The following is a 15076-nucleotide window of genomic DNA, read 5'->3' as shown; positions in this document are numbered from 1 at the left end:
TCCCTACTTCATCACCGCATTTCCAGATTTATCGTCGCGCGAAATTGACTCTAAAGACAAATTGCGACACGCGGCACGATTGTCGGGCTTAATCCACGATTTAGGGACCATATAAAAGTAGGAATTCGCGCGCGAACCATACGGTGAAATACCGTGGCGCATTTTTGCCGTACTTTGGAGGAACCAGTTTCCTCGCCGAGTAACGTCGAATCAAAAACATCCCGCATGTGGCGCGCGTACCTGTGCATGTACTATGTGGTAAAGCACTGAGAAGATAGGCTCATATGAGAGCTGGAAGCTCTCACAATAGCGTCCTGGGCACAATGGACACAGATCACGAGAAATCACGTTTCTCGTCGCCGGTTCCTTCGGCGGAGCGGATATATACGGTGTACCAGACTGTCATGTAACTTCACATCGTACGAAGCGAAATTTCTACTTCTCTTTAGCGAGAAACGAGCTGTTGAACGATGTCTACCTGCCCTTTATCTTTTATCGATTTTCATAATTAATTACCTCAGCCATTAAGCTCGAAATCGGGACGTTAAAGTAATTGTTGTTCAAGTTTATTACTTAAAGAACAAGGTTCGCAGTCTGTTTATACTATTAAAGTATATTATTTCTTAGTATTTATACTCTTTAATATTTAATCGCCTAAAACTTATATAAATAATATACGTAACGTAATAGACTTTCATATAAGTTAACTTGATCGTTAAAACTCGAAGGAGTTTCACACAAACCTTAATAAAATAATGAAATAACAGTTAATTTCCGCGAAAGTTTCATGAAAGGTATAAGAAAAACTTGCTTAAATGCAAATTACTTGCTCATGTAAAGACCAAAGTTATTCAGGGAGGTAATATTACGCTGGCAAAAGTTGCTTGAATTTATTGTAACGGTCCAGTGTTAGCGCGTATGTAAACGAATATGATATACCACCTACGTGGATGATATATTGGCGTTCCGGGCTGATCAGAACATCGACGGAGTTAATTGCTGACTCGTTAATTACTCACCTGGATTTAGCTACGGTGGATACAACGCGAACGCATCAATTCTGCGTCGGAAGATCTAAACTCGGTTAAAAATGACGAGACTAAACGGCCGTTCCAGATAAATTACATAAGACCAATTAACGCGGTGAACCTGCCGACGCTCGACGTATTCAGACGCGGCATTGTTACATAAACGTTATATTCATATAGACGTTAATGTCTTTATAAGTATACGTTGCACGAAATAAAGAACACGATTTATCTGTAAATGATTGATATGACTATTTGGAAAAAATATCATTTTAACGATTGTGTCGAAAATGGCAAATGAAAGGGTCTCTTGCAATGTTGATGTTGCGTTATGTTGACTAATAGTGAACAACACTCGATACACTTGATACGCGATGATTGTACAGAGAAATATATCAAACAACGATTGAGGAGAAAAAGAGGCAACGACTAATGGGGTATCAAAAGCGCTGTACGTCCGTCTTTCTCGTTATCGTCGCTGCTACGTTGCAGTTACGCCGATAACAGAGTGGAATCGAAGTAGTAAGAGGATAATAACGAGTTCTAAAGCCCACCGATAAATCGTCCCGACGTTTCTTACCGTCGTCGGCTGGCGGAAAAAGTTTCAGGTCGGCGACGACGTTGTCGGCGAAAATTTTCCTCCGATGCGGTACCTACTCTCTTGGAAGTTCGTCGGTCGAACTCACAAACCAAAAAGCGCCGGCAATTCCTCCTGAAACCCGTAAACGATCGGATGTCCGAGCAAAAGTTCGTTGAGCAATGCAAAAGTTTATCGAATGATGCACAAACAATGGAAAATTGCACGCTCGCGGACTTTACGCGAAAAAACGTCGCGGATGCTTAATTGGCTCGTGTCCCTGAAGAGTTTCATTGTTGTACCCGGAACAAAATGAGTTTGAAACTGGTAGCAGACACGTACCGCATATGAGGATGGAGAAACAGTATATTAGTTACAGGTATATTTGTTAGCGAAACGTATCTCGAGCATATTATTATATATAGAATAGATGCAAAAAACCTCCTATTGTTGCGATAACTTTTAATAATGGTACATTCTTCGGTGATTCAGCATCGATTCTAACGAATATTTAATGGGGATCATTACTTGAATCATTTATTCATATTTAATATGAAATATAATAATAATCTACGCCACACTAAATTAAATTTGCACAGAAGCAAATCCTACCTCTGGAAATTTATTAAAAATGAAAATTCTGAATATTATATTCGCTTTTGTTACATACATTCTTCAAATTTAATATGACAAAATGGAATTAAATGTGTCTTCAGTTAAGTCACCCATTAAATTTTTATTATTTTCTTTCGATTACTTTCTTTTATTATTATATACTATTATTATTTTTACTATTACTTATCACTAATATTTTATTACTTCTTACATTTATATCACTTAACTATATTAATGCGTAATATAAAACATTTTGTATTAGAATAAAAAGTTATTATTATTATTATTGTTTAGTATAATTTTTATTTTCATTAACATAATTATTGTTCTCGTTGATGATAAGCGTGTTTGAAAGAGAGTTGCATCTGTAATCTTATTGCAAAACTACTTCATTATCTGCTTTTATATGCACTCGCGTAGCTATCCGTTATTTTTATTTCTCGCTGTTGCTGGCTGTTGCGTGTGTAAACACCGCTCATATGTGATTTACATTTCTCCACTCCAGCAATGCATCATTCTTCAAGCTTTCCAGTCAAAATGGAAATTTTTATTTCTGCGGTAAAAAAAGAATTTTGCAAATGGTTGACACGTACACTTTCGTTCGTTATGTATTTTTACATCAGAATGTGCAACCAAATTAAACACGTAGTTTCCAGATGCGAATGCGTATATTCCATTTTCAGGACACACCGTGAATATGTCTTTCATAAAGTAAAAGAGCATACAACACAAAAACAGTAACATTTATTTTTCGATGAGATCTCGTTTGTGATAATAGAACGCATGCAATGCAGAAAACGTAAGCTGCAAGTTCACAAAATACAAAGAGAGGAAAATTCGAATTATAATTTACAAAGTACAAAAAAGTATAACAATAGTTATTATATCTATAAAAGCATAAAAATTAACATAATGCAATTATTATTATACTTCTCGACATAAATAATATAAAGAAATCTAAATATAATCAAATCGAACACAATATTACAAATTCAATAAAGCAAGTAAATAAATTTTGCTCAATTTTTTAATATTACTTTATTCCTGATAATTCTCATGATAATCTGTAAGAACAGAGAGTATAAATGTATTATACACATATTATAAAAAGAATTATTTTTTGACAAGAAATATTCAGCATTACTTCTCACGTATACTTTTACGGAAAATATGTTAATAAAAACAATCGCTAGTTCGTGATGTAGTGGAAACGGTGGAAACTACAGAGAGAGAGAGAGAGCTAATTTTTCATAATTACCATTCTCTATCTTGCTAGAGTGCAACCACTGGCTCGGTATGCAGATCACGGCGTCGTATGTGTGTAACATGCGAGTGGCCGCAACAATTGCGTAGAGGTGTGAACGAGATTGATAGCGACCGTGGCAGAGGAGAGTTCCTTTGAGAGCGCGTCGCGCGTTGCTCGCAGCAGATACGGCCTTCGGGTAGCTCGCTTTGAAGACAAGTCATTATAATCAAGTCGAGTGCAACTTAGTTAACGGTATCAGAGCCCTGGGCTCGATGGCGTCTCATACATTGGTGCGAGAATGCGACGAACGAGACAACCAACGCGAGGTACATTACGATACCTGATGGCGATACAACGAGTAGCTTCATCTTACGGCAACAAGGCTCGGTCGCGTGCAAAGTTTCGCCATTATCTCCCGAAGCATCCTACTGTAGTGCTGCACAAAGCTCTATCCCGATTCCTGACGCCGATAGTGTCAGATTGCCTCGTCCACATCGTCTGTTGGTGGACTTTATTCGGACGAGTTCCGGAACGAATGTTACGAGTTCTGCTTGCGAAGAGATATGCGAAGAGTGATGCGAGGAACTTTAGGAATCTGCTAACTCAATAAAAGTTTCTCTAAATTTCTCCGGTACAGGAGAGTCTTTCCTTCAGCAATCCCTTCATCGAGCGGAGTGACGAAAGTAATTGAACTTACTAAAAATCCATGCAGATATATTAATGCATACAGACAAATGTGAAGAGAGATCGATGAAAATAATAGCATTGGGATTCGATCCGATTAGTCGAACTTTCCTTCTGCATCGCGATTGGTCAGTTATTTTATTTATTTTTACAAATATTATTCTCGTTATTTCCGACAGCAGGTAACGCAATATTTTTATCCATGTAAATTATTTCTGTATTTCACATTTTATTTCCAATTTGAATAAACGTGTTTCGAATATTTATTTGCAACGAGAAAAACAGTTTAAATGTACGAAATTTTCAATCAAGCGTGTGAAAATGATATCTGGAAAACTTGTAAAACTGGAAAATTCTTGTAAATACGTTTCTGCATTATTGCTTGCAATCTTCCATAATCCCTTCTGAACCCAATCTCTATTTTGAGGACAAGAGCGAACACTATTAACGAGAAATAATTGACAGTACCATACTCTGTACACGTTGTGATGTACAGGAAACGATGCGAATGCTGGTCTGGTCAATATCTGCTAATTTAATACAGAAGATAGAAGTTCACACAGAGCAAATTGCTGAGATGATAGTTCATCTTTCTGTCAGTCATTTCTTTTCCTTTTCGTTCCTTTAACTGACCAAAGAACATCAACTAATTAAAGGATTCGACATTACTGCGCTAATGCTGATGCACTACCACAGCGTGAAGTGTTCAGGAAATTAGAAAACTCTAGAACTCTAGAAACTTTCGATTGCTTGCAGCTAATGAATAATGGGATCTTCGTTTATTAACTCGAAACAAAACAAAAGTTACTGGAAAGTAATTAATATCTAGCCATTTTTATCTACATTTGCGGAATATGTATACGTTCATGTGAAAACTGGTTTACATAAAAGGAAACTAAATTAAGATAGTTCTGAAAAACTGATTTTATTACAAGCAAATAATTCTATTCTAAGCTTTCATTTATATTCTTTATGAAGAAGCATGACTTCACTGCGAGTGCAGTGTTTCGAATCTTGTACGCTAATTTTAAAAACTAGGACTTATGTGCGAATAACCGTCGACTTTATTTTGGTTTATTGATCCGTTCGTGCTCCAATTCTCTCATAATCATCGCTTCATCCTTTATATCCCCGTTCATTCTTGAGAAAATATCGGTCGAGAGAAATCTGTTTCATCCTGCCCAAGGGCCAACTTCCTCTCCACTTCGTTTTATCGATGTCGTACCACCGTGAAAAACGACGCCACGACGTCAACAGGATTTTTAATCTACCGCCGGCGTTCAATTTCAAACATTGATGTCGTTGGTGCAAAAGCGGACGAGGAATGCTTTTTTCTTCGAAATTATTACTTTCATTGTTATATCACGCACAGATGCGTTTCGAGTTTAAAATTGTTTTACGGTTTTGCGAACTTTTTAATGAGTAATTTCAGTTCAATTATCAATATTTTTAGGAATGTTTTGGAGTATATTAAAATAGCTACTGCAACCAAGACAATTTTTATTAACGTTTTTTGATGATGTTTTTTAGTGGTTTGCTTGAAACTTGAACGCTTACTCACTCGATATTTTATTCAGTTTGTTAATTTATTAAATTTCAGCTCATTAAGATTCTAATCAAACATTGGTATCACTTTTTGTACAATATTTTTCATAAAACTATGAAGAAAGTAGATCTCTCTCAGTGAATTAGTATTAAATCACATCGTATTAGTATCCGCATTGATATTAGTTGACCGCATGCACGAGTTTCTCCGTACAAAACCAACAGATCACGCTGTTCATGTTTTATTAATTTATATTGTACTGAACCACAGACTAGATATTTCTATATATGAATTGTTGGATTTATCTCGTTTTGCGGAGATATCCCTAAAATACGCATCCTGAGCGTTGTAAATCAATGTGCATGATCGGTTGCGCGCTCTTTCATCATGTAGAACTGAATTTTGCAATTCATATTTTATATATGCGTGCTTTCGTTATAGAAAAAAATGGAGGGAAAGAGATAAACGAGGTGGAAGTCGGTTCATTATTGGGCACAGGCACAAAAATCGTAATCCAAAAAATCTGTTACGAGCAATTGCGTGTCGACTAAAATCAAGAATGGCTGATCCTGTTTCTCATCGGTCAGTTTTATGAGTTGTATCGTAAATATTTGCTGTTACTCGAAAGCATCGTCGCACAATGAAAACGCAGGTGCGCGATTGCATGGGACAAAAATCTCGATGCTGCGGGGGACTGCAAATATAACTTCCAAAATCTGATGAATGTTATTTTTACTCGTGGTTGCGGCGACCATTGAAATGCCAACCGGAGTAATGAAATGCGTCATAAATGAAAACCGTCCCACGCATCCTGGAGTTTATACTCGATCCCATTAATTTGCCGCAATTACTTGCAGCACTATTGTTTGGTAGAACGAGGACAACCTGCCATTCGAATAACAATGACGCTTATCGTGATTATTATTCGCGACATGTCGAGGATTATGCACACATAATGTAAAATTATTTGTATCAATCAAATATTATAAGTCATTCATGTTTTTTACCATAAACGGTGGTAATGTTCTAGAACGTGGAATTACAGTTGCATGATGAAACAGTATATCCTTTTATTAGTCATGAATTACATTTTTATAATGTTCTTTTAATAATACAAGTTGTGACTCTCGTATTATACCCTTGTCAAAGTGTCAATAGATATAAAGCTATTTCGGATCAACATAAGCGTGGACCTGTGACGATCGATCTTCCAGCTAGACACGATGACAAATGGATACTCTTTCGATAAGAGCCGAGAGACGAGATGTGCTTGAATTTTCTGTTGTCGCTATTTTGAAACAAACTTTTCTGTTAACATTTAGACTACCCCGTCATCCATATATGGATGACGCGTGAATTTTCATGTGCTCCGTCCATGTATGAATGAATTTCGTCTTTTATATTATATTATATTAATATATATTATACAAAAGATACTCTATTTTATCTTCATTTACAATATATTGCATGAAAACATTATGATAGCTCATGCTCGAAATTAGTTGGACAGTCTAAGTATTTTTTACTTTTTTTTTAAGAAAGATGAATCGTAAATATTTGATATTGATTATATTAAATGGTGAATATTATCTAAAGGACGTTTTTACAATGTTTTCAATGACCATTTATACAACGAGCGGTTTCGAAGTTTCATTAAACTGACTGGTCAATTTTTCCTCGTTGCGACAGAGCTTGGAATGTGAATAACATGATATGATAACTCAAGCGAGCGATTTGCTTTGATAATGAAAGCTGTATTTTCAACTCTTTCTGTGATACTGAAAAATTTCACAAATTTTTCAGAAACTTTAAAAATTATTTTATATTCTCGCCGATGGATAATTTAATTTATTATATTGTGAAATTTTGTGGCAGATAAAATGACAGTGAAATTTCGAAGAGGTAATCACTAATGACTAAAACCATACAAGATGATGTAGTTAATTCAATTATTTTTATATCGTGAAGAGAACACATCGACTTTTACGGCCTCCGTCCATAATTACGAGTTTATTTCAACTTCAATCTTATAACAATGAATTCTTGAGGGAGAAAGGTCGATCGATAAACCGCGCTAGATGAATGCTTTCTACACATAGGGCGAGTCCTGAATCTCGATTCAACGTAGTATTCCGGCCGCGAATAAGAAACGGATGACGTGAGCAGGCGATCCATAATGTTATTTCGAGCTTGGAAATGCGACATGAAAAAGAAGAAAACGTAGAATGATTTGAATATATTTGCGCGTCGAACGCTATTCGTACAAACATACTGGCGCATTCATGAAATTCATTACAAAACTTCTCGGAAGTTCTTAACTTTTACGCTTTTCTTTTCATTACTTGAAAACTTACAGACAAGATGAAATCACATGAGGAATCTTGATGAACAATAACCAAAGTAACATGACAAAACTGAACGCTAATGAATAACATTACAATGATTGTTACAAATTCTATTTTACTTTGTTAAAAACATATCTTTGTCATATTACTCTTTGCTTTTCAGTTTTGGTTTTAAAGACTGAAATATTGAACATTAATATATTGGATCAATTGGAAACTCCGATCTTTTTAATAAAATGCAAACGCAAAACTTTATATTAAACATTAATATTACAAAGGTTTGTGTCTAAACCTTAGAAAAAATCCACACGAATCTTCTCGTAATGCAAAACGTTGCATTAATTCTTAGTACAGAATTTTGCGTTTGAATTTTGCTAAAAGGATCGACACGGATCGATCAAATATCTCCGCAATATATTCAACGATATTAATTTGATGTTCACATTTGAACGAGATGGCATAAGAGCAGTTCTGTTTACAATTAAATATTTCAAATAATTGCATCCATATTTTATAGCACTGAGTTTAAACAATACGATCAGTTCACGCGAAGGAAAAAGAAAAAGGAAAAAGAAGCATATTAAGCAAAGAAAAGCAGCAAAAACGTTAAAGAAAAGCAGGCAATTCTTGCGGGCGTCACCATGGCGTTTGTTTGCACAACACAATGATAAGAAAAGTGGTTATTAAGAAGGCACGAGAGGATTTCTCAGCGGCAGCGGAAGGGCTGCCGACGTTACCTACCGAGGGGTGAAAAAGCGAGGAGAGGCTATCAGAAGGCTGGGTGAATGTCAGGGAAAGGCCGTGCACTGCTATCGGAAATTAGGGTCTACCGGGGAGGAGAGAGGTTAATAGACACGTCAAACTGCCTGATAAATTGCAGTGGCAAGGGACTTCGTGCACTCGCATATTCGACCTTGCGACTCCGTGCAGACGTTATGCTTCACCCAGATAACGAATGCTCGTTATCGTACTTTCTTTTTTTTCATCGTTGCACCCGATTATTATTAATTATACGGTTTGCCTTGTTCGCTTCGTGATACACGTGTTTTCTCATTTATATCAGTTCTGCGTTCGTGTCCCATGCGGACGACTGCATGCTAATAATTTTATGATTGTATGAAATAATAATGAATGTGAATAGTAATATTAACCAATTTTATAATCTCATCGCGCAATTGATACACGTCCATTAATTAAATATTAATTAAATGTGGTAATTAAATAATAATTAAAATTTTCATTCTGTTCCTACGCAAAAATATGTACAATATTGAATTAATGAGGAACCATTTTATTCAGATATCACACACACATACACATGCATTGAAATAAACAAAAATGATAAGAGCGACTTTCCATCTTCTCTGAAAAATACTTAATTTGTGGTACCATTTATCGATTTTAAAATTATTTCGTGATTTAGGTCGGAAGACAGACGACGGATCAGTCTTTGCATGATAAATTACTCGTCTAGTCTGAACTGTGAATGGCTATTTCGCGTAAAATCGGGCACTTCCGACCCTCAACTTCGCTCGTGAAAGCTCTTCGTGTTTAGGTGGTTCTGAGCAGAGTGGTTAGCCATGTCACCATGTTAACGATTAATAAGATGTTTCGTAAAGCGTAACGTGCAACGTTAAATCGGACAGGGGGCATTCTATTCGTAACGCGCACTAGATCATTCTATATAGTCTCTCAAACAAGCCATTTATCATTCCCAGGTACAAGACTATCGATCCTGAGGCATGTCTTGGTGTATATCTTGAACCGTATTCAATGTCAATCGTAAGATAAAGCTATCTTTGATTATCGCTACATCAATATTCATGAATTAATGTTTAAATGTTACATCGTTTGATTGAGAATTTTAAATTCTCTAACGAATTATTTCCTTTTTCTTTTACGCTTCATCGATCGGTCTAAAATGAATTGAACGATCAACAATTACTACGATCAATAATAAAACGATATACATCTAAACACCGCACGTATGACGTGTGCCGTTGCTTTTGCGGGCACTCCTTGCGCGCGGAAGATATCGGGAACACAAACGACTTCAGCACCCTCATCGCGCGCTCTCCGGGCGTCCATTCCCTGGGGGATTAATTCATCGAGTCCCCGGGGAGTGCGGCTGGCGTGTAGCAGGCGGCAGGCGCAATATACCATTATAGAAAAATATGCGGGCAAATTTGCATGGCGGATCTTTATTGCCCGGGGAATGCCAGGCTTTATTATCGCTGAAGAGAAGCCGGAGGTGCCGCGGCCACGTCGTACTCCTCCACCCATTACTCAGACTGTCATAACACAACCAGGGAACAAGTTGAAATATGCGCTCGGTCGCGCCTTCCTCCGAGATACACACGCGACGCCGCAAACGAGGGGATCACCCCTAACAGACCAATTTATTATCTGTACTGCCAGGGATCTTCCTGAGCGCCGGCCACCACCTTTTTCCGCACTCGACGAGCGCGGTGCAGATCATTATCCTCATTACGTCGTCCGGCCTTTTGATCTGTTTGTCCACGCACGCGCGCGCGCATTGTCGCAATTGCCCGCAATATGCCAATATTTCTGTTTCACGAGCGATACTCATGCGTCGACGAAGACGAACTTGTATATGTTTTCTCATTATGCACTCACACGTTTTGACTCCGCTGTCGCATATTTGTACATCATATATTTTGCGAAACGTTAGTTTGCGCGGTTCCTATTTGCACGAATAATAATATTCACGTCGCTTCGTTAATTATCTCACTCCCGCTATATGTTGCAGGTTTTGATCTTCATATTTGTTCGCCTATGTTTGCTCGCTTATAGTATACGAAACTGTTTAATACGAGAACGCTTTTATTTTAGATTGTAACGTTTCTGTTGAAACGTAAGAATCTTTTGTTTGCATTTGTTCTGTATTTCCAGCCGAATAGTTCGCCTACAATAAAACTGCAATTTTCTGTTAAACGTTTCGTTAAACATCCGATAATATTGTGAAACATTTTTGCTTCTCAGCTAGATGTGATATTGCGATTATTCTTCAGGACAGTTTTTATTAAATATACCCGATTATATTTTATTGCTTTAAAAGGGTTTTACTTTTTTAATTTAACTTGGTCAGTAGCGTTTTATGTTTTGCAATTATGCTTTTGTATTTTACGTCGGTTGTTGAAATGCAGAAAAAAGGCAATCTGAAATACGATAAAACAAAAACATTTTGTTCTATATTGTTTCACTGTGCTGGTGTGCGTCCAGTTTCATGGACCATTACTTTTATTGATCAATACCAGTAGTGTACATGTTCACACGGCAATTATCCAGCGGCAATCCGTGATAGTGTAAATAATGTAACAACGTCGATGTGATGATGTGGTAATTGGTGTGTGTACTCTCGACAATACGGTATAATTGATCAGTTGATCACATAAATGGGCGCGTTTGTGCGTTTTTCCGAACATTTAAACAAATGAATGAATCGCAGCTGCCGTCAGATCTTGATCATAGAATTACGTCTCACGGAATTTATCCACGTATAGATGCGACGTGTCCGGATAACATGCACACACATATACAGATGTACACATATACGTATCCATACGTATGCACGTAACACGCATAGCTCGAAATCATGTGCGTGCTCCACGCGGATGCGCGCGTAATATCCACTTTAGCGTGCACGCATCGCCGGACGACAAGGACCAGTGGGAACCATCTCGTCCAGAGAGGATGCTTTCAGCCCGATTGGCTCGGCGTTTCTCGACGCGGGCATTTCAGACGTTCGTGCCATTGAACCGTGATTAATATCGTATTCGCTTCGCCTCAAGATATCGCGAAGGAAGGAAAAAAATTGTCATCTGGGAAAAGCCGACCCCTGGTGATGCAGTCAATTTCAAAGAAAATATTATTTTGCTACCGAGAATTTTCTCCACTTTCGTGACGCCCGGTTCTCTCTCTTTCACCACTTTCTCTCGCTCTTCCTTTCTATCTTCTGGGTTGAGCCCTCTCGATGCATCATCAGCGTAACGGGGCGGAAGGAATCTTCGGTATGCGATCACGAAGAAACGGAAATTAATTACTGGCGTTCGCTCGAACAAGGTAATTTGAAAATTTATTCGTGTGAATAATGTTTAATCAATGATATTTACTAGTAGTGGAGAGAGCAGGAAAAAGAAGCAACCTACACCAAAATTGTTCGAACGACGTAACGTGAATTTAAAGCCGCGAAAATTAAAATATTTGTATGTACGATCCTTTCCTGCATTTACATACGTTTGTCGAAAAAGATTCTGGAAAACAAATCTTGAATTCTAATTTAAAGTCATGAGAGAAGAATGACTTGAGAGGACGCTAATCTGCAGTATCACGTTTTTTGAATAAAGTATTTTTTTAATTAGTTCGCATTGGTCCGCAAATTTCTATCATCTTTTTCTAATCTTTATCTAAGAAAAGACATTCTAATAACACGCAGCTTTACTTTCAAGTGACTTTCTTCAAAAAGCAAGTTTTTAGAATAAGTAATAATATCCGCTGGTGCTTTTCGTTGTAAAGAGAAACACTTAATCCCTTGTCGTAAAATAATTTGCGCGTCTTCTTTGACCTCGCTTCTTATTACCATTGCACAACGTTATTACGTTTGAAAAATAAATTGCGCAAGAAACTTCGTTCCTCTTCCAAAGTGCATTTTGTGTCATCGTAGATTTCTCTATCTTACGAACGTAAAGCGAAGCAAATGAAATGCGGAAGCTCGCGGAAGCGGATGAACGTGAGGGTGGGTAATACGCTTACGCAAAAGATTTTTTCACGGCAGTCTTACATTGACGGTAATTTACATTCTAAATTAATCTGTGTGTCTTGTACACGTGATATTCCGTCCATTAAATTGCCGTTTTATTCTTACTTCTTTCTACTACCCTTCGTTCCGTTTGTTCTCTAAATGTCTGATCTCATTTTATTGTACAACATTAATCAAAATGCACTACAAATTACAGTGAAATTTTTACATATTTTGATAGATTAGGTGCGCTCTTGTAATTATTGTAGTAGTATCCTAGAATTAATATCCGAATTAATAAAAATTGTAAGATGTACCGTCAGGAAAAATATGTCAAAAAGAAATCTCTTCGTTGCATAATTTTGCAGCAGATGTATGTAAAACTGAAATGAGTTCCTTGAAAGTCTTTTTGCCGTCCAACATTATTTTGGTATTATTCTTCTTACCAACTTCGTAATATTGTTTATCTAAAAGAGTTCTATTTGTGGAAGACCCTCATAAATTTTCCGCATAGTTCTTTTTCACAATTTAACACGCTGTTTCTCGTTACTATTCGTTAACAATTACTTTTTCTCTTTATTTTAATTGCAAGCTTCATGCAAATTTGCGTATTTTATTTCAATATTGGAGGAATATACTATATTAAACTAATTAAATTACTACTCTAATCTTGAAATGATCGAAGTTGCGAAAAGACCAATTCCAAGAAATATTTAACGATAAAAAGAATGTATCATTACTTTTGTGAATAATATTGTTAATATTTATTTAAAATATATAAAAATGTGTTTTATAAATTATTGATGTTGAGATACTTGTTGGTCAGTGACCAATTTAGTCGTTTCAATACAGGAGGTCTACCGCACTCGGCAATAGGTGTACAAATTTTGAGCAATACATAACAATAACAAGGAAATAACTACACAATATTGGGAAATAAGCGGCAATATTGGGCAAAAAAGCAATAGTAGGCAATAGACGGAAATAAAAAATAATAGTGTATAATAAAGCAGCAATAGAGGAAATAAACAGGAAATAAATAAGCAATACAACAGAAATAGCTAAACAAGCACGAGCCGGCGCGCAAATATCCTCACTATCATTTCTGTGCTTACTACAGTTCGCAACTGTGCTTAATAATTTCTTGATAAATTGAGTTCAAATAAGTGAGTTCAGTTCAGTTCTAGTAAGAGTTTGATGTTCTCTCTTGTCAAAATGGGTAAATAATCAGATATTATTTTAATATTTAATATTTAACCATAGTTTACTTTATAGTATATATAGTATAACTGTCACAGTAAAAAAGGTGATCTCCATGAATGTATACATAAAACTTGATTCCTACAAAAGATTCAGGATTCTACGACACATTCTGTCGCGACTGGCACATTTCTGCAATTATTACCTTTGTTTCCTATATTGCCCAAATATTGCTTTTATTACCATTATTAATTAAGTATTACCGTTACATTGCCGTTATTGCTAAATATTGTGCATATATTTCCTTATTTCTGAAGCTATTGCTTTCTATTTTCAAGAAAAAGGGAGTTAGAAGAGTATGAAAATCTGCATTTTAAATATGAAAGAATCAAAATTAAAAAATTTATTAGTCCTTAGAATGGAGCAAACACAAAATAACATAAAATAAAATATTATAATAACATATATAATAACATAACATATTTTATGTTATTATATATGTTATTATAATATTTTATTTTATGTTATGTGTTTTACATTAAATATTAATATTTAATGTAAAAAATTTTGGTTTGTTATTATAAAAGAAATATTATTTCTTTAACATAAAATATGTTATGTTATTATATATGTTATTATAATATTTTATTTTATGTTATTTTATGTTTGCTCCATTCTAAGGACTAATAAATTTTTTAATTTTGATTCTTTCATATTTAAAATGCAGATTTTCATACTCTTCTAACTCCCTTTTTCTTGAAAATAGAAAGCAATAGCTTCAGAAATAAGGAAATATATGCACAATATTTAGCAATAACGGCAATGTAACGGTAATACTTAATTAATAATGGTAATAAAAGCAATATTTGGGCAATATAGGAAACAAAGGTAATACCTGCAGAAATGCGGAACTTATTACCGTTTTCGGCAATAGGTGTACACTTTTTTGAAGTGCGGTAGACCCCCTATTTCAATATTAAGTTTTAGAATCAGTTATTATTTTTGTATTTTCGCCGTGAGAATTTACTTAAAAACCCTTAAAATTGAAACGATTATCTTAATTTATCACCATCTTT

The 15076-nt window shown here is 35.8% G+C and overlaps 1 protein-coding gene across 1 annotated transcript in view; it reads left to right on the top strand.

The window, feature by feature from the left end:
- The window catches only part of LOC105281158, a 316155-nt gene that overhangs the window by 218140 nt on the left and 82939 nt on the right, over window positions 1-15076 (top strand). The window lies entirely within an intron of this gene.

The sequence above is a fragment of the Ooceraea biroi genome, chromosome 5, assembly GCF_003672135.1.
Source record: "Ooceraea biroi isolate clonal line C1 chromosome 5, Obir_v5.4, whole genome shotgun sequence".
Lineage (NCBI taxonomy): Eukaryota > Metazoa > Arthropoda > Insecta > Hymenoptera > Formicidae > Ooceraea > Ooceraea biroi.
The sequence above is the reverse complement of the archived record's forward strand: the minus strand, read 5'-3'. Positions and strand labels throughout refer to the sequence as shown.